The sequence below is a fragment of the Cyprinus carpio genome, chromosome B8, assembly GCF_018340385.1.
Source record: "Cyprinus carpio isolate SPL01 chromosome B8, ASM1834038v1, whole genome shotgun sequence".
NCBI lineage: Eukaryota > Metazoa > Chordata > Actinopteri > Cypriniformes > Cyprinidae > Cyprinus > Cyprinus carpio.
This window is the reverse complement of record NC_056604.1, coordinates 27,514,165-27,539,132: the sequence shown is the minus strand read 5'-3', so window position 1 is coordinate 27,539,132 and position 24,968 is coordinate 27,514,165. Positions and strand designations below refer to the sequence as shown.

The 24,968-nt window shown below is 40.2% G+C and overlaps 1 pseudogene; it reads right to left on the bottom strand.

Annotated features, from left to right (window-relative positions):
• The window catches only part of LOC109095498, a 143,355-nt pseudogene that overhangs the window by 83,431 nt on the left and 34,956 nt on the right, over positions 1–24,968 (bottom strand).

The window sequence follows — 24,968 nt, the reverse complement described above, 5'->3', positions numbered from 1 at the left end:
CAATTTGTACAGCGTCCCAACTTTTTTGGAATCGGATTTATAATAATAACAACAACTTTTTAAAAGTAGTTTCTTAAACATGAACCAAAACACGATCATACATTAAGGTCTAATTGTCCTTATTAGCCCTTCATGTATTCAGTTTTACATGTATTCCGTAGCTCTTTGTGAAAATAAACCATCAGTTTCGGACACGGCAAAGCTAAACTGCACCTGATTTTAGAGTCTTGCATTTCAGCATGAGCTCCCCTGTTCACTCAGAGAGAGAGATGGCAAAAAAGAGTCTCTTGTTTGTTTTCTCTATTTTACAAAATCACAAAGTTTTGTTGATATTGTGAGTGACCATTTATAGTTCCCTTTCAGTCGGTCACTCTCGACGCCACGTCGGTGACCGATGAAAATGGGATATCACTTCAAAAGACCAATCTACTTTGAGTGTAAACTAAACGAGCCAATGCACATTGGCATGCAATTATTGCATCCAGCTGCCGCTGATCACAGCGTGAGTACAATAAGGCAGCAGGTGCAATGCATACCAGGTTTTCGCTTCGGAGCCGAACGTTAGTATCGTTCTGCTCAACTGTGTCTGCTGTGAACTACGAGTTCAGCACGCTCTCGGAAGCTTCGTGCGTTGGCGAGACGGCACTTCAGCGGTGGTCGTTCCAGCGTCGAGTGGATTGCAGCTGCAGTGGCACATCAATTGCCTAGAGTTGTTAGCAGTGCACCTTGTCTTGAACCATCTCAAAGGTCAGATACGAGGCAAGCATGTGCTGGTCCGAACGGACAATACGGCGACCATTGCGCACATCAACCGACAAGGTGGTCTGCGCTCCCGTCGCTTGTCACAACTCGCCCGCCACCTCCTCCTTTGGAGTCGGAAGGTTCTGAGCTCACTTCGTGCCATTCACATTCCGGGCCTGCTCAACCGTACAGCCAACGAGCTGTCTCGAGCAATGCTCCCGGGAGAATGGCGACTCCATCCCCTTACGGTCCAGCTGATTTGGAGACAGTTCGGAGCCGCTCAGGTAGACCTGTTTGCTTCTCCAGAGACCGCTCACTCCCAGTTGTTCTACTCCCTGACCGAGGGAACTCTCGGCACGGACGCACTGGCACACAGCTGGCTGCGGGGCCTACGCAAATATGCGTTTCCCCCAATGAGCCTTCTCGCACAGACACTGTGCAATGTCCGGGAGGATGAGGAGCGAGTCTTGCTAGTGGCGCCATATTGGCCCACTCGGACATGGTTCCCCGAACTAGTGCTCCTCGCAACAGCCCTTCCTTGGCCGATTCCTCTGAGGAAGGATCTACTGACTCAGAGACGGGGCACCATTTGGCACCCGCGTCCAGACCTTTGGAAACCCCATGTCTGGTCTCTGGTGGGACGCGGAGGTTCTAGGTGACCTACCCCAGGAGGTAGTGAACACCATCACATCGGCAAGAGCACTGTCTACGAGACACGCTTACGCCTTGAAGTGGAACCTGTTTGTCGAGTGGTGTTGTTCTCTCTGAGAAGACCCCCGAAGATGCCCAATTGCGGTCGTGCTTTCCTTTCTGCAGCAAGGGCTGGAGTGAAGGCTGTTTCCCTCCACCCTCAAAGTCCAGTTTGCTGCTATTGCTGCGTACCATGACCCCGTGAGTGGGAAGTCTTTAGGTAAGCATGAGCTCATCATCAGGTTCCTTAGAGGGGCCAGGAGGTTAAATCCTTCCCGGCCCCCCTCCATACCCTCTTGGGACCTGACTCTGGTGCTGAAATCACTACAGCAGGGCCCATCTGAGCCTTTGCATTCAGTCGAGCCCAAGTTTCTTTCTTTGAAAACTCTGCTCCTGCTTGCACTGGCCTCCATCAAGAGGGTAGGGGAACTGCACACATTTTCGGTCGACGGTTCGTGCCTAGAGTTTGGGCCGGCTGACTCCCAGGTAATCCTGAGGCCCTGGCCTGGCTACGTGCCCAAGGTTCCCACTACACCCTTCAAAGACCAAGTGGTGAACCTGCAAGCACTGCCCCTGGAGGAGGCAGACCCAGCCCTGGCTTTGCTCTGTCCCGTCCAAGCATTGAGGTGCTATGTAGACCGGACACAAAGCTTCAGGACCTCAGATCAGCTCTTTGTCTGTTACGGAGGCCGGCAGAAGGGGAATGCTGTCTCTAAGCAGAGGATGGCCCACTGGATTGTGGATGCCATTGCCCTGGTTTATCAGGCACAGGGTGTGCCCTGCCCGTTCAGGTTGCAAGCTCACTCAACTAGAAGTGTTGCATCCTCCTGGGCGCTGGCTCGTGGTGCCTCGCTGATAGACATTTGTAGAGCTGTGGGCTGGGCGACCCCTAACACGTTTGCTGGGTTCTATAGCCTTTGTGTAGAGCCAGTATCCTCCTGTGTTCTCACCTCAAACGGGTAGTGGCACTGAGAGGCCCCGGTTAGTGTCGGCTTGCTAAAACTGCTCCAGAGTGTCCGTACTATAGACCCTGTTGAGATCCTCCATCACCCTAGGCAGCTGGACGCGGCGGAATGTCCGGCGCCAGGCCTTCATGATGAATCCTTGAGAACCATGGAAGGCTGGGTTCCATATTGAGACCTAAGCGGTACTCGTTTGCGTATAGTCCACGGTATAGCCTTAGAGCCCGTGTTTCCCCGGCAGACTTCTGCCTTTCCAAGAAGGTTTGAATCACCTCAAATTTCTCCATTTACACCTAAACGGATGCTATATGTGTATTTGCTCCTGAGACCTCCTTCGGGAAGGATGGGGCATCCGCAGCGTCCCTGTTCCAAGCGGAACGGGTACGTTTTCCCAGTGTTATCCAATCTCACCCGGTGAGGTAGTGCTTTGACAATGGTGAGTGGAACTACTTGTTCCGAGCCCCGGCCTACACCTAATAGGGGCGCAGGCGGCTCGCACAGGCCACTGGAAGGGGCAGCACCCATGGCGCTTTGGTAGAGATTCCATTTTCGTCAGTCACCGACGTGGCGTCAAGAGTGACCGACTGAAAGGGAACGTCTCGGTTACGTATGGTAACCCTCGTTCCCTGAAGGAGGGAACCGAGACGCCACGTCCCGTCGCCATGGTTGCTGTACCACTGCTGAGCCGCCAGGTCTCCGGCTCGGCTACTCAGCGAAAACGTGGTATGCATTGCACCTGCTGCCTTATTATACTCACGCTGTGATGAGCGGCAGCTGGATGCAATAATTGCATGCCAATGTGCATTGGCTCGTTTAGTTTACACTCGAAGTAGATTGGTCTATCGAAACGATATCCCATTTTCGTTGGTCACCGATGTGGCGTCTCCCTTCCCTCCTTCAGGGAATGAGGGTTACCATACGTAACCGAGACGTTCCGAATGAAGTATTAGTCTTATCTGTATGAGCAAAAATTAAAGCGTACTTCAAGTTGTTTCTACTGAAAAACAAAATGCAAGTGAACATGCTGGGGCCTTCATGCATTATGTGCGCTTCAGCTTCCACTCTCCGCTTAGATTCTACGCCTAACAGTGCACTTTTAATCTCAATGTTTAAACTAACATTGTAATATACCTGAAGTGTTTAAATCCATAGATTTTATTTTAAGCAAGTCGTGATGATTTGTGGCTAAATTTATCAAATGTGATCAGATCAGCTGTCAGCCGCTTATCTGCTTTGTCCTCATTTAAAAAAAACAAAACAAAAAAACTTGAATTTAACAAACAAAAATGTTCCAAATATTTTTCTTAAATAATTAATTAATAATGAAACAATTAAAAACAAAACTTATTTATGTTAATGGCTGCAACAGCAGTTGTGTAATAGGAAGCAAGAGAGAGAAAAAAGACACGGGCTCCAGTCGGACTCGGGCCGAGGATACTGGTAAGCTGTCGTCCAATTGGGCCAGGCTAGAGCCTAGATTTGCTAGTCTCTACCCAATTTCTGCATTTGCAAATGAATGTTGTGAATCAGGGGTTGTTTTTTAATTAAATGCCAACATTCTTAAGTTGTACTGTGTTGTTTAATTAATGAAAAGTTTTTTTTTTTTTTTTTTTTTTTTTTACATTTTATGGATTCCCCCAATCTCACGCATGCCGAAATACAAAACCATATTATAATTATTATTATAAGGCCTATTATTATTATTATTTTAAATATGATATAATTATTATTTAAACATGCTTTTATTAATACAAAGGAACAAATCGTAGAAAGTGATAAATTTCTTAATTCATGTCCATAATTTTCGGCATGTCATGGGCTCTATATACGGGAATAAATGTGTTAAAAAAGGCCAGATAACGAATAAGTATGTGTGACCTGCTGAAATTCATCAGAGAATTATTAAATGTAAAAGTTTCAAGCCTTTCATTGTGACATTAATGTGAGTGCCAAAATATGTGTTGGAACTAGGCCTAGGTAGCCTATAACACTCAACAATAAGCCACCTTATTTATCATTAATTTGTTATGGCATAATGTACACCTTCTCAAATGTAATCGAAACATTCCAAGTTAATAGCCTACTTTTTGTAGGATTTCTAGGGGTTTTTCATGTCACAGTTTTAAACCATTAATCTTGATTTTTCACATCTTATTTTGTTCAAGTTTATTTATTTATTTATTTTTGGTGTGAGTCTGTAAATTGCGACTCAAATAGTCTCATGAACATGCAGCCAATGGCCAAGATCAGGATTTTTCATTAAAAAATTTTCATTAGCCTGTAGATTGAAATGAAAGCTCCTTAATAATAATATTACAACATAAGGAAATTGTGCAAACTGAATGATTTTGGACTGTTTAATAACGATAAAATGCAAAGAGCCCTTTTTTAATTTTTTTTTTTTATTTCTGATGCATAGGCTATAGTCTACAATGATCCCATGTTTTGAAATTAACCCTCACTGTAAATTTGAGGATGTTATAATGTTATATTATAATGTTACTGTTGTTTTATTGCATTATTTGAACATTGTTTACAAACCAAAATTTCATAATTACAGTCAGTTTGCAATCTGTCCCTTTGTGCCACCTGGCAGTAGTTTTGTGAATGACTTTAACATGCGACTGACTTGCCATTAACGCTGTGGCCCTGCGGCTACTGTATCTGCATTTTCGTCCCCAAATTTAAGAGCTCCCAAAATGATAATTAAAATGTTTGTTATACAATTAAAGATATTTAGGACTTTTTAAGGACATGCAGGGACTTGTTTTATTTACACATGTGCACCTAAATACATTTTACAATTCACCCACATCTATTTGGGCACTGAGGTGAAGTGACTGGAATCGACTTTGTTGACAGAAAATATGACCATATGCTAAATATACACAATTTTTGATGAGAATGAAAGATAATGATGATTGCAAACCTCTGAGCTGGAACTCTTAAGCCACAGCAGTTTGGCCAGGTCATCTCCTGCTGTATTGTTCACTGCATGCTCAAATAGTCAGGTGCCATCTACCATAAATGACACAGTTTTAGCCAACAGAAATCAATTTTACTTCTTCAGTTCTTCACATCCTCCCACACCATCTGCAGTTAGTTTTGTTGTGCCCATGACATATTAACTTGTGGGAACATAATATGACCAAGAGGTATGATATTCTTATGTCTTAGCCATGAGATCCGATGTTAAGGGAACATTCACATAGTAGATAACTACTATATAACAATGTAGTATACTTATATAATATAACCATGCTTTAAATGCCACAGTGACTTTGTCCTTCTTAATCCAAAATCAAATTTAAAAATAATATCTCCATTTCCGATAATACCATGTTGCTATGGTCACACAGGTCACACAGGTTTGTTTACACAATATGTCTCAATATAATATGTCCTGGTCACAACAAAACGAAGCGAAAAAAAAAAAACATGTGCCTTCCCATGCAATGTATTTTTTTAAAGACGTTAAAAACATTAAAGACAAACATTTTCTTTCTTTCTAATAAAATGCGCTGCTGAACTGTTCATAGTAAGACCAGGAAAGTGTATAACTAAAGTAAAAATGGTCAATTTTGAGTTTGATGGCATACAGAAAGCTGTATTTGATGGGTTTGAGACATGATGTTACCCTAAGCATGATGCCATGTTCAGTGTTGAGTAGGATCTTCTTTTTTTTTCTCAGTAGTCTCGAATCAGTGCATGCAACGTATCACAGTGAGGAACCCAGCCGATCAGACCAGAGTTGGTGGAGAGTGGAATCACAGCATAGTGCTGAATACTGTTCAAAGACATGTTCATTAGAGGAAAAAAATTCAAAATATGAGCCACAAAAACTTGAGTATCAAAACCTACCGACAGAGCTGGCTAATATTTTGAATCAGTAGACTAGCACTGTATAGCACCCTTCACAAATATTAGAACACTTTGTAAATAATGGGCTATGAAAATTGGTCTTTTTTAGTTAAAAAAAAAAAAAAAAAAACCTAACAAACCTGTGAATTAATTTCAATGAATAATCTCTAAAGCATCTAGAAATCCTTATGAGTAAAAATCTAACTGAAGTATCTTTTCATCCATATTGTATGTTTTTAAGTTCTTCTGAGCAATTAAAAACCTAATCTTAAATTTAACTTAAAAAAAATTAAATGTTTTACTGGGATATAAATATCAGGCCAGATTCCTTTAGCCATCACTGCGAAATAGACCTGAAAACAGAATAATTACTCTATGTGAGACAAAAGGTTGAGCTGCCATGAGGAAATGGCTATATAAGAAATTAGCTCAACATCAATTCAACAAAACAGATGAAAAAAGAATCTAGAAAGTTTCTGGATGTGAGATCAGTCTTAAATCCCTTGCCATGTGTTGTTCAACCTTTTTACAGGCGAAGATTCAGAGCTTGTGATGTTTCTCTTTGTAGGTTGCTTCGGATAAAACTTTCTGCTAAATGAATAAATGTATCAAGTATATTGTATGGGGGGTGTCAGAAACTTAAGGGTTTGAAAATATTTTACATTATTAGTTAGATTTTTGTGACTATTTTAAAAGACCAAAAGCATGAACATCAAACAAATGCCAATATTTGAGGAGGCGACTGTAATACCAGTTCTGCTCAGCAGGTAGCACTGCTGCCTCACAGTTAGAAGGTCCTTGGTTTGAGTTCTGGCTGTGCAAGGAAGCCTATCTGTGTGTAGTTTGCATGTTCCTCTCTGTGTTAGCATGTTTTATCAGGATGCTCTGGTTTACTCCACCATCCAAAGACTTGCAGCTTAGGTGGATTGGAGATCATAAATTTCTCATAAAATTGAGTGTTACTGTGTCCCAGCACTGGGGTGTCACGAGTTGCATCTGGTGTAAACTTCAGTAACAAAAACGTTAAAGTTGGCAAATTCAGTTCAGCTCATTTCTGGGAATCTTTTTAAACTACCCACTTCAAGGAATCGATTCAAAATGCTTATTCAATTTTTAGTTTGTATCATCACTCAAAATGTTCACTGAAGTCCCTGCGTTCAGCTCATTTCTGGGAATCTTTTTAATCAACCCACTTCAAGGAATTGATTCAAAATGTTTATTCAGTTTTTAGTTTGTATCAGCACTTATTGTTCACTGAAGTCCCTGCGTGACTTTTTTTATGAATTAAAATGTATTAGTGAAAATATGCTCATAAGTTTGCATATTTATTGCAGAATCTGCAAGCTGTTTATCATTTTAAGACATAAAAGGGGTCATTAAAATATTATATTAATATTTTTACATTAAGGACAACTGAGGAACTTAGGCACAACTATTACAAAAAGTTAATAACACTCACTGATGTTCAAGCAGGCAACACACTACGTTTAAGACACTACTAGTTTAAGATACACTTTTGATGGTCATGATGATCTGTGTAAATAGTTATTTTGTCTTTTGAGAAATATGTAAATATCTCATGGTTCCAAAATGTATACTTAATATCAGGCCTAACTGTTGTAATATTTATATGACTCCTGAAGGGCAGCAGACGTTTGCATATGTGCCAGTAATGAAAACATGCAAAATACTCGCTGATATACCCACCATGGTAATACTGTGTATTGGTCAACTACAACTTGTGTCAACCATTCTGAATCTACGTATATAGCATTGATTCCACTGATCAGAAAAACAAAATGATCTTTTATTTTAGAAAAAATACACAAAGGTATCAATATATCATTTGCTTTAGTTATGTCATGTTTGCCTGATGTAATTTGTTTTAAAGAATGACACTTTCAGAGATTCTGATGCTTGAATGCAAGATGCTAGCCTCAGATTCTTGCACAAGGAGGCTGGGTCATTAGCCAGTAGAGTGTTCACTAAGCCAAAAAGCTGCATGACCCGCTCGTCTTGCCATAGATCCTCATGACCCTTCAGCAAGAACATGAACTCATGACCGTTGGTACCTGGAGGGCGCAGAACAGAATAGAAAAAGCTTCGTCTTACTGTATCAACTGTCACAAATGCATATGCATTTGCATTTACAACCAAGATCACAGAATGTGTTTGTATGGAAAAAAGCCAACAAAATGAAATGTCGCCCTCATAAAAACGACCCTTTTCACACACAAGAACAGAGATGCCTTCACCAGGACCTGGGGACTGCATGTCATACAGTATATTACAAGATCGGGAAAAAAAATATTAAAAACATGCTATAACCTCATTTTTATTTTTTTTTTGCATTGAAATTTATGTAAAATAAGTGAATTTAATAATAATAATAATAAAAAAAATCACTCAACATTGTCCTCTGCTCAGAGCTAGCCTGATCAGCCTGATCAGCCTGATCAGATGTAGAACTGTTTATTTGTGTCTGTTGTTCATTTTGTTTGTCCCTAATATTTATGACAGCCTATGCAAAACAGCTTATTTTCACTTGGCTCTTACCCATGATAGTGAGTTTGCGTGGCCGCTGTTTGGAGGTGATGACCTGCAATGAGGGAGCAATAGACTGGATACGTATAATTGGCTGATTGGGATCATATGTTCTGGGAAGGGCCAACTCCAGATCATGACACATAAGTAGTTTAGGTGAGACATATTGAAGTTCTAGTGAAGTGAGCTGTGGACAAAGGAATATGCATGAATACATAATTTTATGAAACATTTCTAAATTATATCCTGACAGAAGCAAGTAGTTATTTTTAACAGTGCACTTCTTTTCACAGATGATATTATATCAACACTGTCAGAAATGTATAACAACAAAATATTATCAGGTAATATTTACGTCAGTCTTCATCCTGAAATTTTATTTGCTATGAGTTTAACATCATCACACATGCCACACATGAAAAGTTTGATAGCTTTTACCATTGTAAAAACGTGCTCATATTTTCTGTTTCCAATTCCAAATTTACATTTTTCAATTTTTAAAACAACATCAACATTTAGGACATCATGATTCATGATATTGCTGCAGGCTGATGTAAGTGATCTAAAGACTATTCTGAGGAATACAACAGCAAGAAACTCTACTGGCAGACCTGTGGCAGTTGTTTGGAGATCCTGCGGAACACATGGTAGAACAGGTCCCAGGCCTGCGTCAGGTCCTTCACGTTACCTGATTGCGTGTTCTTTCTGCACCAGTACTGGGCCTCCATCAGATCTCGGCCATAAGCCTGAAACCACAGCCACAGTTATAAAAAGGAAAGTTAGGTTAAGTCACCATTATGTATATAGCGTTTTATACAAAATAAATTTTCAAAGCAGTTTCACAGGAAAATAACAGAATCAATGACTCTTCATCAAACATAAGGAAAATCCTAATTCTGTTTCTGTAAAGCAGCTCTAATAAGACAACAGAGTCATTCCAGTAAGTTCAGTACTGATTTAGTTAAGTTCAATAAGTGTTGATGCTGCAAAATGTCTCAAAATTAAGAACAAATCAGATTAAACTATAAAACAACTTTATCAAAGAGTCATTATTTAGCTCTATTTAGCAGAAATGTTTTCACATTTGTGAATTAATGTTATTCAATAAAATTTTGCTTCCATCTGCTTGAAGATCGGGATATGGCACACCTGCATTAGGTAGGAAGGAAGAGTAGCTATCTGTCCAGTGTTTGAAACATGAATCTTTTCAATAGCCATAATCACTATGAACGTCCCTTTTGTATGTGTTTTGGAGTGCTGCAGACTAACATATAGACTAATCATTATCCACTTCTATATTTACTGTGTGCACAACCATGGATTGCAAAATCTGCTGTTTAAGCAAAACTTGCATAACCATTTGTTCTAAAAATGGCACTGGTATGGTTTTAAAATAAGTATTTCTATATTTAATATGATACCACATTCAACATTCTTGAGGATTACCAAAAATGAACAAATGATCATTTAACCTCCACTACTGAAATAAATAAGTTACTAAATCCATTTAATCAGCTAATTACTCTTCAACAGCTAGGCTATAGAAATAAAGAAAGCTACCACAAAAACAGAATACACCAAATTCTAAAGATTGCCACACACTTGTTTCTCTGACTCATAACGTCTATACTGGAGATGTTTACACATCCTGAGTAGCCTATAAAATGAGCTGTTTGTCACTTCAGATGACCAGGGCCAGAGTGAGGCATATTTTCAGCCCAGGAGTTTCATGCACAAGACCATCCCCTTATGTTTTAACAAGAAAAAAACAGATAAATAATATATGACAAATAAGTCGTATAAAATAAAACGTATTTTTCTAAAAAAAAAAAAAAAAAAACAACAACAATGGACAATTACATTTTTTTTTTCCTGTGTGTTAGAGAATACTTCAAGTTAGTTAAAGTTAATATTTTTTTTATTATTGAAGTTAATACTTTAATACATCTAAGCATTAACCATTAATACGTTAATGGTTTTATTTGCATTTACATTTTTAATTAATACAAAAAACTCTAATCGATTAAAAGAAAGGTAAAATCTGCTTACTGAGGCTTTTATTTGTAGTGTTTTAAGACCTTAAGCAAGAACAATACTACAGATGAGTGACCAAGTTGTAGGTTGAAATGCTTGTAGACCAGAATAACAAATAAAGGTATTAACATGTAGATTTTAGTGCAATGTAACACTTATTAAATATTTTAGGACAGTGCATAATAAATAAAAATATATTAACTATGAAAAATTCCATGATTTATCCATAATTTCCATGGATGAAGATTTTATTATTTTTAATTACATTCCCTGGAGATCAGAATTTTACAATTCCCTGGTTTTCCATAAACATGGGAAACAACAGTAATACATATTTGACATTTGAGTAAAGGCCTGTTCACACCAAGGATGATAACTATAAAGCTAATGATAAAGATATGGTTCTTAAAATCGTTCTCAATATTAAAGAATAGCAGTCCACACCACAGCTCTAACGATAAAGGCACAGATAAACGATATCGTTGGAATCACTTCCAGAGCAATTTTTTCCAGCTGATGAACGATACAAACATTGACACCCAATCAGAATCCATCCTGCTATCATGAGCTCGAGAATTTAATGCAGCAGATGAGTGTGCGCTTAGAATAAACAGACAATATCGTTCACTGGTGTGGACGCTAATATCGTTATGTTCTTGGTGTGAACTGGGCTTAAACTACTACTTTTTTATTATCTTGTGGATTTTTTTTTTTTTTTTTTTGATAGACAATGAAAACATTTCTTGAGAAAATGGAAATGTAAAGTGGCTAATTATCACTGAACATTAATGCAGATTAAGTCAAAATAATTATTGGTACATACTGTTTGCATTTTTGTAGCCTGTTTTGTTCCTTGTCTTAAGAATCATTAAGCAGTTAGATTAAATCTTTAGCAAGCAACTGTATTTTTCAGGCATTTGGTAAAACAGCCAATCTCTAGACTTCATGTTACATAAGTACATCCTAAATAATCCTAATGAACTGTTTTTACAGTGTGTCCTTATTTGGTCATCTTCATTGCTATTATGACATATGGGGCCCTATCATACACCCGGCACAATGCGACGCAAGGCGCAGTGCAAGTGTGTTTGCTAGTTTCAGTCCGGCGCCGTTTGCATTTTCCTGTCCAGCGCCACGTCATTTAATTAGCAAATGCATTTGCGCCCATTTGTGCGCCCATGGGCGTGCTGGTCTAAAAAAGAGGTGTGTTCTGGCACATTGCTGGCGCATTGCTTTTTTTAAGGAGCTGAAAATAGACTGGGCCATAGACCTACTCAAACCTGGTCTAAAGCGCAATGTTTTTTCTTTGTTATTTAAAGAGTGTGTTAGTATAGGCAGGGCCACAACGCGTGTACACGCTGCTTACTAAACACAGGGATGCACAGCAGCACACAAACATGCCAAATATTAAAAAGTAAAGGATTGCAATGCATAAGAATTTTTTTGTAGGCTAATTAAATATAAAAATGGCTACATGTCATAATGGATAGTCATCGCATGTATCAGAAATAGGCTATCTATTTGCTCACACACGAGCAGCTCCGTTTCATCTCGGAGATGCGTTCTGTCTTTGCTCTTGCCAAATTCCACCGTGTAAATAGCAAATCTGTCATGGCACGAGCGCAACTGGCTCTTAAAGGGAATGGAAGATGAGACTCTGATTGGTTAATTGCACGTTACGCCCAAAAAAACACCCATTACTCATTAAGAGAATATGGACAACCCGTTTGGACCATGTGCCCGGGCGTGGCAACTGTTTTTCCGTCATTAAAATAGCAAAAGTGGATCTGGACATGCCCTGAGTGTACCTGCGCCGTGTGCTTTACACTTTGCGTTTAGACTGTTAAAATAGGGCCCATAATATGTGTAACATGATCACAGTAAAAAGAACTATTACCTTATATACATATATATATATATATATATATATATATATATATATATATATATACACACACAGAAGATATGTATAAGAATCCATGTGTTTTTTCTGCATTCTTTTTTTTTTTTTTTGACATCTTTAATCAGTTTTAACAGTCAGCCTACACTATAATGCACTTTCCTGAGAAAAACAAAGATAAAAAAAAACAAAAAAAAAACGTCAGGTTTTATAAGGTTTCAAAGTTACACAAGGTACCCAGAGAGGAAACATGCATTACTTTTTTCTTTTACAAATCTCACTTTATTCCCCAATGAACATCATTAACCCATCATTATGAGCACATTCACAGAAAATGTTTATGGAAATCTCCAGTTTATTCTTATTGCACGTTCTGTAAAGCATGTCTGAGCGAGCAAAAGCAACTTAGTCAAGGGTCAGTTTCTTCAGTGACCATAAATTAAAATGGCCAGTGTGTACCTAATAAAACATTTATTTTTCAGACAGTCAAACTGAGTGTCTACTCATACCATAATGGCTTGCTGGACTAGCGTGTTGCAGTGTTCACACATGTTCTTCAAGATCTTGTTGGCTGTGTTGTGGCGGGCAGTGGTGGTGGATTTGGAGGCCACAGTCAGAGGATAAATCAAAGCCTTTAAGAATGCAAACACAAATCAAGGAAACACAGGTTATGATTCACAGACACAAGTATGGACACACCTAGTCATTTTTTGTCATAACTAGTCATCATATTTTAGAATAATAGTGAAGTCATCGAAACTGAAATTACACAAATGGTCGTATGGGTATAATATTTTTTAGGTTACAGATTGTAACTCTACACACTCATTCTGTCAAAGTCATGAGGTATTCTGATTATTTTTGATTTTTAAACCTGTATTTGAAGAATTCACATCTGTGCTGGATACTTGTTACTACTTTTCCTTCACTAATTGCTCCTATTCATCCTTTATCCATGATATATATATAAATATATATATATTTTTTTATTTTATTTTTTTTTTTCAGACTGAAATGTCAGTTTTATAATATATTCTTATTTTATGTTTGTCACATATTTCACTACAAGAGAGATGCAATTGTAGGTCATACAACATAGTCCAAAACACAACCAGCAAAATCTGCTGTAGAACATGTAGAGGCCAGGTGATCAGCAAACAGGATATAAGAGGCAAAAAAGAGGCAAAATGCAATAATTTGTTTTTGCCCACGTTCACCTTTAAATGTAGAGTTAAATATGGTCTACATTTCTCAGTGAAGCTTACAACAGCAAGGAGAACTTTTTCACTGACCTGGACAAAGTTGTTAGGTTTGCTAAAAGCAACTTTGAAACTTTAGAGTTGCTGCAAAGAAACTTCAAAGTTTGATTCTATTATGGTTTAATTTGTCTTTATTGTATATCTTTGTTACAGTAAATATTATTCTATCTGGAGAGATGTTGTAGTGGCTTCTGCCGCTGCTGTGAAGAATCATTCTCAGAGTCTTGGGGTTTTGCTTTAGATTTTATTATCAAGAGACAATACAACTGAGAAAGCTCTGCAGAACACTCTATCGATTCTGTGTCTGTACTCTCTTTTATACAGTGTTTCCTGAAGGCGTGCCCATGTTCAATACATTTCATACATATGGTTATTGTTTATCAGCTCTTTTACCTCTTTTGGCTGTCTCCAGCCTGTTTTTGAAATGAGGAGGCCTAATCATATATTTTGTCTAATGTCAAAACAGGACATGCAACTTTAACATATAATGTATTTTTGTAATGTCTGCATTTTTGTAATGTCTGCACAAAGGAGGTCTGATCATATATTTTGTCGAATGTCCAAATAGAGTGTGCAGCTCCACCATATACTACACCGTATACTTCTCATGCAGGCCTCTACACACAGGCAAATGCATGATTATAACAGTATAATAACTTGATACATAAATGGCTAGATTCACATTGATTATACTTGATTAGTTCATATTTTGACCAATAAAAATCTTCCACATTGTATGGTCTCCCCTTTACACTCATGAATGTATATGGTCCAAATTATGATGACCCAATTTTTTTTTTGTTTGTTTTTTAGGAAGGTCTTTTCTCTTATTTCCAATGTGTCTCAAACAAATGTTAACTGTGTCCTTGACACCAATCTCAAAAAGATCATCAATCAAAATCCTCTCTAAATCTCACTCAAGAAATGTTTTGAAAGCATTCATTAATAATTCAAATGTGGTAGATATATGGAGACTTCTGCACCCAACCGAAAGAGATCATACATTTCACTCTCAAGTTCATAATGTATATACTTGCACTGCTAATCTGGTAGATGGCAATCTTATCTTTGATGTCTTAAATTCTAAAATTCATGACATACTGATTTTTGGGATCACACCCCTACTTCATTTAAAGTTACTCTTGATTAAATATCTCTTTTCCACCCCAAATGAAGGATGGACCCTAAAATTTATGAAAAATGTCAAAGATTTCATGAATCCACAACTGAAAATATTCTTTGAGAACAATGACAGGGCAGAGACAACCCAGCATTACTTTGGGAAACTATTTTTTTTTTTTTAAATGACAAGAGGTTCTGCAATTTCATATAAAGGGTCTATCAAGGGAAATAAATTATATTAAATGAAATTAACAAATTTAGGGAAACAAATTCATCATTTTGATAATGAAAATGCAGTAAATCCTTCACTAGATAAAGAAAATCATAGAGCTAAGGCTCAAAAACAATCAAACTGTCTCTATTAAAATAAATAATAATTTCAATTCATTAGACAAAAATACTATGAGTTGGGGAAAAGCCCTATAAATTACTTGCCAGGAAACTGCAAAAAATGAAAAGTGAAAGAACAATCATAAAATAAACACTAAATGAGGGACACAATGTATATATAACGTTTTAAGGAATTCTATTTGACATTATATTCCACAGATCCTGGTTTGAAGCCACAAGCCATGCATAAGTTTAGGGGAAACAAAGAACAGTATCTTTCATTTAGCAACTTCCCCCTCCACAAAAGTAATCAGGGAGGAATGGGAGCGAGAGGGAAGAGCGAAGTGGGATCCCTGAGGAGGTCTGGCAGTGTGGTTTGGAAGACATTTATAAACAATCCATCAATACTAGATTATGCCTCATTCCGTATGTATTAACTGTGGTTACAATTATTTATAAGATTGTACAATGCATTATAAAGTGTATTACAAGGCATAATTAATGCAATAAAACTACTTTAATAATGCATTATACATGAAGGCTTTAAGCAAAGTGTTGCCAGAAATTGCATAGACCCCCCCCCCCCTCGTAAAAATATTAATACTGCCAAATCTATTATTTGAATCTGCAATTAGGGAAAGTGGAGAGAAGAGATCCAGTCTGGGGATGAGCAGGAACAAGTTTATTTGCATGGCAGACATAGAGATCCAGATTTTTTGTTTGTTCATTTGTTTTTAATATTCAACAAGCAAAGTTAACTGTATCTAAATTCAAAAATGTTAATAAATGTTTGAATAAAACAGACTACAGGGGAAAAAATCTAAATATTCATTTTGTGACCATCCTGTGATTATTTTAACAAAAGCAACAATAATATAATAATTGTGTATATATATATATATATATATATATATATATATATATATATATATATATATATATATATATATATATATATATATATATATATATATGGTATTGTTGGCAGAATTCGGCCCTCGGCGAAAACTAACTGAGGAACCCTGACTGTTCCTGTCAGAGCGACGAATGCTTTTTTTGTGCCACAAGGCTCCATTTTTTTGCTTGAACATAAATTCTCCAGGATATAATTAGAAAACAAAATTATCTTTTTTTTGTTATGCTGATATTACTCAGCGCTTTATTGCTGCAGAACAGATTAAAATGTAAACTATCGCTTCAGGCTAGCTGACACATGCGGATTCATGAGAGCATTGTGAAGCATGTTGTGAAGCATGACAAACACATTTTAATACAAGATGACAGGCTCTAAACAGACTTAGAAATATAGATATTAAATATAGAAATACAGCATTACTTTTGCCTAGATGACTAGGGCTCTTTTACCTCAGTGTGTCCTGTAAGTTATTTCCACGTGAGAATGAGATAGATCTGAAAAATCCCTGCACTGCAGACACTTTGTACAAAAGGAGCGTCTTGGACAAATCCTGCAACATAGAACTCAACCCTAAACATTGCATGACTGTCAACATAAATAAAAATAATTTCATACTTAAATTTACATTATATCCTTCGCATACACTTTTAAGCATGTTGCCTGTGTTAACTCCATGTTTTATTTGACTTCAACAGTCTGCAGATTTGTTCATTTAGCAGCGTAAACACATCGGAAGATCAAAGATGCTAACTCTATTTTATTTATTTTAAACATGTTTACTTGTTTTAGACTTATTTACTTGTTTTAGAAAATTGTTTACAAGTTGTTTGAAAATGCAGTAAAGGTGAATGCTGGTGAAGATTCACACACAAGCTTCCAATAACACTTCAGTGTTGATGCCTGGCTTTGGTTTGTTGCTCACTTCATTGATTTTCTTCTGTTCGGGGGAGGGTACAGGACTGTGTTCTGTGCTGTCGGCCTCACTGTCACGGTTACTGGCTTCATTGTTGGCACTGGCACCGCTTGCGTGTCGTAGTTTCTTCTTCTCATCATGGCCCTTGTTCTGGTGCTTGTAGTGAAGCACAGCCTCAAAGTTCATTACTGCCCAAGCATGCCAGGCCTGCAGAGAAAATATGCTTTATCTCATTTTATGACAACACTGAAAACAACACCACTTTAATGTAAATAAACTGGCACCTGCATTGAAACAGCAGCATGACAAATAATATGAATGCTTGATTATGACCAAGAAAAATCTTTTCTCAAAAAGAACTCAGAATGAAAGATCTTCAGAGGAATTCCAGCTAAATGCTTCTGATTAAACTCACAGTCATCACTGAGTCTAATACAAGTTTTTATTTGATTTACACAGAACAAAAATGCAAGACTTTTTAAAAAAAAAAGTGAACTGGTTTTAATTTATAAGACGTGAATGCAATGGTCAAACATGTTCATCTAGAGCATGTTACCGTTTAGCTGGTGTGAAATGAAGGCGCACGAGGAAGACGAATTACAAAGGGTTTCTTTTACTGATAGCGGAGGAACAGGGGCACATCCAACATAAACTATATTACAACATTAGGATACAACATTATTCCAACATTACTACAACATCAGGAGACAACATTAATCATGGACCAGGAAGAACTAAACAGACGGGGTATTTAAGCATACAGGAGGTAATCAGGGAAATGGAGACAGGTGGGGATTAATCAATTAACAAAACAAGAACAGGAAACAGACCAAATAAGGAAACTGAAAGTCACTGAATGTAACAGTTCGCCCCCTCCCGGAACGGTGCGTCCTCCCACCGCAAGAGGAATACCAGTGGAGGGAGGGTGGGGGTTCTGGAAGCAGGCGAGGAGCATGGAGGTAGGGACCAGGGCGCAGTGGATGAAGGGAGGAGCCAGGGAGGAGCCCGGAGCAGGAGGAGCCAGATGGTCCACCAGAGACCAGCCAGGATGGAGATCCACGGTGGAGTCGATGGTGGGAGGAGCCATGGTGGAGGAGGAGCCGACGACACCAGGGGGCCGACAGACGGAGACAGCGCCGGTGGGTGAGGAGCCCAAGATGGAGCAGAGCAGCTGCAGAGCCAGGGTGAAGCCGAGGATCCGGAGGGCCAAGGCGGAGCAGAAGGCTCAGGCGACCAAGGCGGAGGCGGGGCCCTGGCAGACCACTGCAGAGCCGGAGTGACTGAGGATGGAGGCGAAACCAGAGGGAAGGAGGAGCCTGACAGAGCCGGAGGGATGGAGTGACGAGGTGAAGCCAGAGGAATGGAGTCCAGAGGCGGCGGATGGTCGATGACTGACCAAGGTGGAGTCGGAGGGACGATGGAAGCCCGGTGGAGCAGGTGGGATGCCGGGCCACGGCGGAGACGAGGGAGCTAAGAGCCAAGGCGGAGCCGCTGGGTCAAAGGACCGAGGAGGAGTCCAGGGCTCGGAGGCTGGAGGCGGAGACAGGGAATCCACACGCCAAGGCGGAGCTGGAGACTGGAAGTCCTGCGGCGAACCATCGCGCCCAGATGGCGTGGACTGAGGGTGAGCTGCGGGACTGACTGGCACCAGCGGAGATGAGGTCGAGGAGCTGGCTGGTCTAGGAGGAGATGAGAGAGGGAGGATGGGAGGGAACACAGGAGGGTCAGGGCTGGACGGAACCAGTGGAGAAACAGGAGGATCAGGGCTGGACAGAACCAGCGGAGAAACAGGAGGATCAGGGCTGGACGGAACCAGCGGAGAAACAGGAGGATCAGGGCTGGGCGGAACCAGCGGAGAAACAGGAGGGTCAGGGCTGGGCGGAACCAGCGGAAGAGGAGCAGAGGAACTGACAGGTCTAAGAGGCGGGAGAGGGAGGTTGGGAGGGAACACAGGAGGGTCAGGGCTGGACGGAACCAGCGGAGAAACAGGAGGATCAGGGTTGGGCGGAACCAGCGGAGAAACAGGAGGGTCAGGGCTGGGCGGAACCAGCGGAGAAACAGGAGGGTCAGGGCTGGGCAAAACCAGCGGAAGAGGAGCAGAGGAACTGACAGGTCTAGGAGGCGGCGGAAGAGGGAGGTTGGGAGGGAACACAGGAGGGTCAGGGCTGGGCGGAACCAGCGGGGAAACAGGAGGGTCAGGGCTGGACGGAACCAGCGGGGAAACAGGAGGGTCAGGGCTGGACGGAACCAGCGGGGAAACAGGAGGGTCAGGAATTGCCTCCCCAAACCAGTCTATAAGGTCCATTAACTCCTCTCTATATTTCCCAGAAACCAAATGCAGCTCACCCTCAGTCGCAGGAGTGTGGGCAGGGCTTTCCTCCATGCCCTCAATCTCCACCAATCGTCCCACGACGCACGGTGTTGCTGGCTCACACACCTGGTCAGTCGTGCTCTCGAGTTTCTGCTCCCTGTCGGTGATAGGCTCGGGCTCTGCGGCTGCGGTGGGCTCTAGCTCCGTGCAGCGGGATGGTGGCTGGCTGGTCTCTGGTTCGGGAGTGGGGCTGGAGATATCCTCTTCGGCGGTGCAGATGGTAAATTGAACGTTTGGTCTCGTACTCTATCGCATACGTTGTCAGTGTCGTGCGCTTGCTTAGACCTTTGTTGTGAGAAACAGTAAAGTGTGTTCAAGCGCTAGCAAAAGACAGTGTACAGAAATACCCCTTTGAGAGAAGCAGTTAAATCAGCGGAAGTTAAAAGCAGATCGTAAGTGTATTTATTTCTTGTCTCATTAGTGTTTAGAAGATGTCGTTGCTAGGAAACGCTTGTTTGTTTACTGTGTTGAGACGTGCTGCGTTTGGTCTCGTACTCTATCGCATACGTTGTCAGTGTCGTGCGCTTGCTTAGACCTTTGTTGTGAGAAACAGTAAAGTGTGTTCAGCTGAATTCAATTTCCGTTTTATCTGACGGGTATACAAAAAAGATTACTATACCGCGGCAGCCCTCCTGTTAAGCCCTCCTTGTGTGAAGACCAAAGAGTGTAAAGACCATCGACTCTGCTGTGCGACTCCACCGAGCAGGGACACCGGCAAGGGATATAAGTATCGTTTTGATTCATCCTTTTTCCTACTACTTGTTTCACTTCTGTTCTATTTTTTATAACTAATTCTTACTATGTGTTTCCAGATCCCTACTATCACTACCACTCGCAAACCACGCATCACACAATGTAGGCAGCGCAATCCTAACAACCCGCACACTCTGCCTATGTCTGCTAATACACTATCTTTTTCTATTGGTCTCTGGAATTGCCAGTCTGCTGTAAACAAAGCCGATCTCATTACTTCTATTATAAGTCATTCAAAGTTAAATCTCATGGCCCTGACAGAGACCTGGATCAAACCAGAGGACACTGCTACACCTGCAGCCCTCTCCAATAATTTTTCATTTTCCCACTCCCCCCGTTTGACTGGAAGAGGTGGAGGTACTGGTCTGCTCATCTCTAATGATTGGAAATTTAATCCTTTACCATCTTTGGGTATCAACAGTTCCTTTGAATCTCATTCCGTTACTGTTACCTACCCTCTTAAAATACATTTTGTAGTTGTCTATCGACCCCCAGGACCACTAGGTAACTTTTTGGATGAATTAGATGTGCTGCTCTCAACCTTTCCTGAGGATGGTACTCCCCTAGTTATGCTTGGAGATTTCAACATCCACCTAGATAAACCTCTATCTGCTGACTTCCACACTCTGCTTGCCTCTTTTGATCTCAACCGAGTGTCAACTACTGCTACACACAAATCAGGCAACCAACTGGACCTTATTTACACACGACACTGCTCCACTGATCATGTACTGGTTACTCCACTGCACACCTCAGATCACTTCCTCCTCACTCTTAACCTCAACATGGGTTCCTGACACATCATTTACCCCTCCACATGTCATCTTTCGACGTTACCTACGCTCACTCTCACCCTCCCGGCTATCTGCAATGGTTTTCATCTTCGCTTCCTTCCCCTAAACTGTTAGCATCTTTTGATGCTAACAGTGCTACTGATACTTTCTGCTCCACTCTTACATCTTGTTTAGACACTGTTTGCCCCTTGTCTTCCAGGCCAGCCCGTACCACCCCTTCAGCCCCTTGGTTATCTGATGTTCTACGCGAACACCGTTCTAAGCTTAGAGCTGCTGAAAGGTTGTGGCGCAAATCCAAAAATACTACTGACCTTAATGTATATCAGTCACTCCTCTCTTCCTTTTCTGCTAATGTCTCCACTGCTAAAAAGGCATACTACCATAACAAAATTAACAATTCGTCTAACTCTCGCATGCTTTTTAAAACATTTTCCTCACTCCTTTGGCCTCCTCCTCCCCCTCCTGCTTCATCTCTAATAGCTGACGACTTTGCCACGTTTTTTTCATTAATAAAATTAAAAACATCAGTGCACAATTTTCCACACCACAATCCATCAAGCACATCTCACAAAACAAACATACACTCATTCACATCCTTCTCTTCACTCTCTGAGGCAGAAGTCTCCAAACTCATCCTTTCTAATCATCCTACTACTTGTCCACTTGATCCTATTCCATCTCATGTCCTTCAAGCCATTTCTCCTGCAGTTGTACCTGCACTCACTCACATCATTAACACATCCCTTCATACACGTGTTTTCCCCTCATCATTTAGACAGGCTCGTATAACTCCACTCCTTAAAAAACCCACCCTCAACCCATCTCTTTTAGAGAACTACAGACCAGTTTCCCTTCTTCCTTTCATTGCAAAAACACTTGAATGAGCTGTATTCAACCAAGTCTCTACCTTTCTCACACAGAACAACCTCCTTGACAGCAACCGATCTGGCTTCAGAAGTGGACATTCAACTGAGACTGCCTTGCTCTCAGTTGTTGAAGCCCTAAGACTGACAAGAGCGGAATCCAAATCTTCAATACTTATCTTGCTTGATCTATCTGCTGCTTTTGACACGGTTAATCACCAGATCCTCCTGTCAACCCTACTGACAAAGGGCATCTCAGGAACTGCACTCCAGTGGTTTGAGTCTTACCTATCAGATAGGTCCTTCAAAGTATCTTGGAGAGGTAAGGTGTCCAAGTCGCAACATCTAACTACTGGGGTGCCTCAGGGCTCAGTTCTTGGACCACTTCTCTTCTCTGTCTACCTGCATCATTAGGTTCTGTCATTCAGAAACATGGCTTTTCATACCATTGCTATGCTGATGACACTCAACTCTACCTCTCATTCCATCCTGATGATCCATCGGTAGCTGCTCGCATCTCAGCTTGTCTAACAGACATTTCTTGCTGGATGAAGGACCATCACCTTCAACTCAGCCTTGCCAAGACAGAACTGCTTGTGGTTCCAGCAAACCCATCGTTTCATCACAATTTCACCAACAAGTTAGGCACATCAACCATAACTCCTTCAAAAACAGCCAGAAACCTTGGAGTTATGATTGATGATCAGCTAACTTTCTCAGACCACATTGCTAAAACTGTCCATTCCTGCAGATTTGCTTTATTCAACATTAAGAAGATCAGGCCCTTTCTTTCCGAACATGCGGCACAACTCCTTGTTCAAGCTCTTGTTCTGTCCAGGCTAGACTATTGCAACGCTCTCTTGGCAGGTCTTCCAGCCAATTCTATCAAGCCTTTACAATTAATCCAGAACGAGGCAGCAAGATTAATTTTTAATGAGCCGAAAAGAATACACGTCACACCTCTATTTATCAATTTGCACTGGCTACCAATAGCTGCTCGCATAAAATTCAAGGCATTGATGTTTGCATACAAAACCACCACTGGATCTGCACCCCTTTACCTAAATTCATTACTTCAGACTTATGTGCCCTCTAGAAGCTTGCTTTCTGCAAGTGAACATCGCTTGATTGTGCCATCCCAAAGAAGCACAAAGTCACTTTTACGGACTTTTAAATTAAATGTTCCCTCCTGGTGGAATGACCTGCCCAACTCAATCCGAGCAGCTGAGTCCTTAGCCATCTTTAAGAATCGGCTTAAAACACATCTCTTCCATCTTTATTTGACCCTCTAACTTTTTCACTCACTATTCTAATTCTATAAAAAAAAATAAAAAATAACTACCTCTTTAATCTTTTTGTATTCTATCTATTTTCTTTTCATTTATTATACTATTATAAAAAGACCTCTAACACTAGCTTACTCTATTCTTTTTCTAATCAATCAAATTATTTCCTTATGAAATTCTTTTTATTTTATTATATTATTTAAAAGTCCTTGCTACGTATACTGTGTTTAGGCTAACTGAGACTTGTTATAGCACTTATATATCATTGCTCTTTTGTTGTTTTTGATTGCTTCCATTGTCCTCATTTGTAAGTCGCTTTGGATAAAAGCGTCTGCTAAATGACTAAATGTAAATGTAAATGTAAATCGGGATCCATTTTTCTCCAGCACCCACTCCACGAAAGCGGCGAAATCCTCTCTGGGACCGTTCGCTGGGAGGCGTGCCTTACACCGCTCGCTCAGGCCCTCAGCGGTCAGGGAAGTCCGTAAGACACGCCAGATCGAAAAAGTCCCTGGTATAGTTCTCCAGCGAATGGTCCAGTTGCTCCAGGCACAGGAGTTGGACTGCTGGGATATCCATTCCGAGAGGGGGGAAAACAAAAAAACCCAAAAAGAAAAATGCCGCTGAACTGTTTGGTCCGTGATTCTGTTACTGTTTAGCTGGTGTGAAATGAAGGCGCACGGGGAAGACGAATTACAAAGGGTTTCTTTTACTGATAGCAGAGGAACAGGGGCACATCCAACATAAACAATATTACAACATTAGGATACAACATTATTCCAACATTACTACAACATCAGGAGACAACATTAATCATGGACCAGGAAGAACTAAACAGACAGGTTATTTAAGCATGCAGGAGGTAATCAGGGAAATGGGGACAGGTGGGGATTAATCAATTAACAAAACAAGAACAGGAAACAGACCAAATAAGGAAACTGAAAGTCACTGAATGTAACAGAGCATTTATATGGAAAAAAAATCAATGGTAAAGTAGTGCAATTCGATGGAAAAATGCATTCTGTGTGAGCAGCCCTTTGCACTGTTTGGAATTAACTTTTTACATTCAGATTTTTACTGTAAAGTAATTATAATCATGTTATCATAATTTAAGTGATGCTGATCAACCCTGAATAAAAAGTTTTGTTTCCGTAGGATTTCCTTTGCATCATCTTGGTTCCATCATTTTGCTGAAGCCATGACTCACAAACAATTTTCTAAAGATATGTTGGGATCTCATTGTGAAAGTGAATATATAAAATATTTCCAAAACATTTGATGTGCATGTGTCAAAGCCATAATCAAGCGGAGACAAGGAGACTGCCAAGAGACTTACATTGACAATAAAGGGGCTGCTGGAATATTCAGCAAGCACTGGTCAATTGCTGCATATGACAACAATGTCCTGTTTTTTTTTTTTATATGACTGAGCTATGGTGGGGTAGGGTGGCTAGACAAAAGTCATTACTCACAAAAACATTTTATGATATTGTGAATCTTTTTTTTTTACTTTTGGGTCACCAAAGTTGTGCTTGATGCAAATGAGACTGCTCATCAAATTTGTTGTATATATGCATGCGTGTATATAAATAAAAGTGTCTGCTAAATGACTAAATGTAAATGTAAATA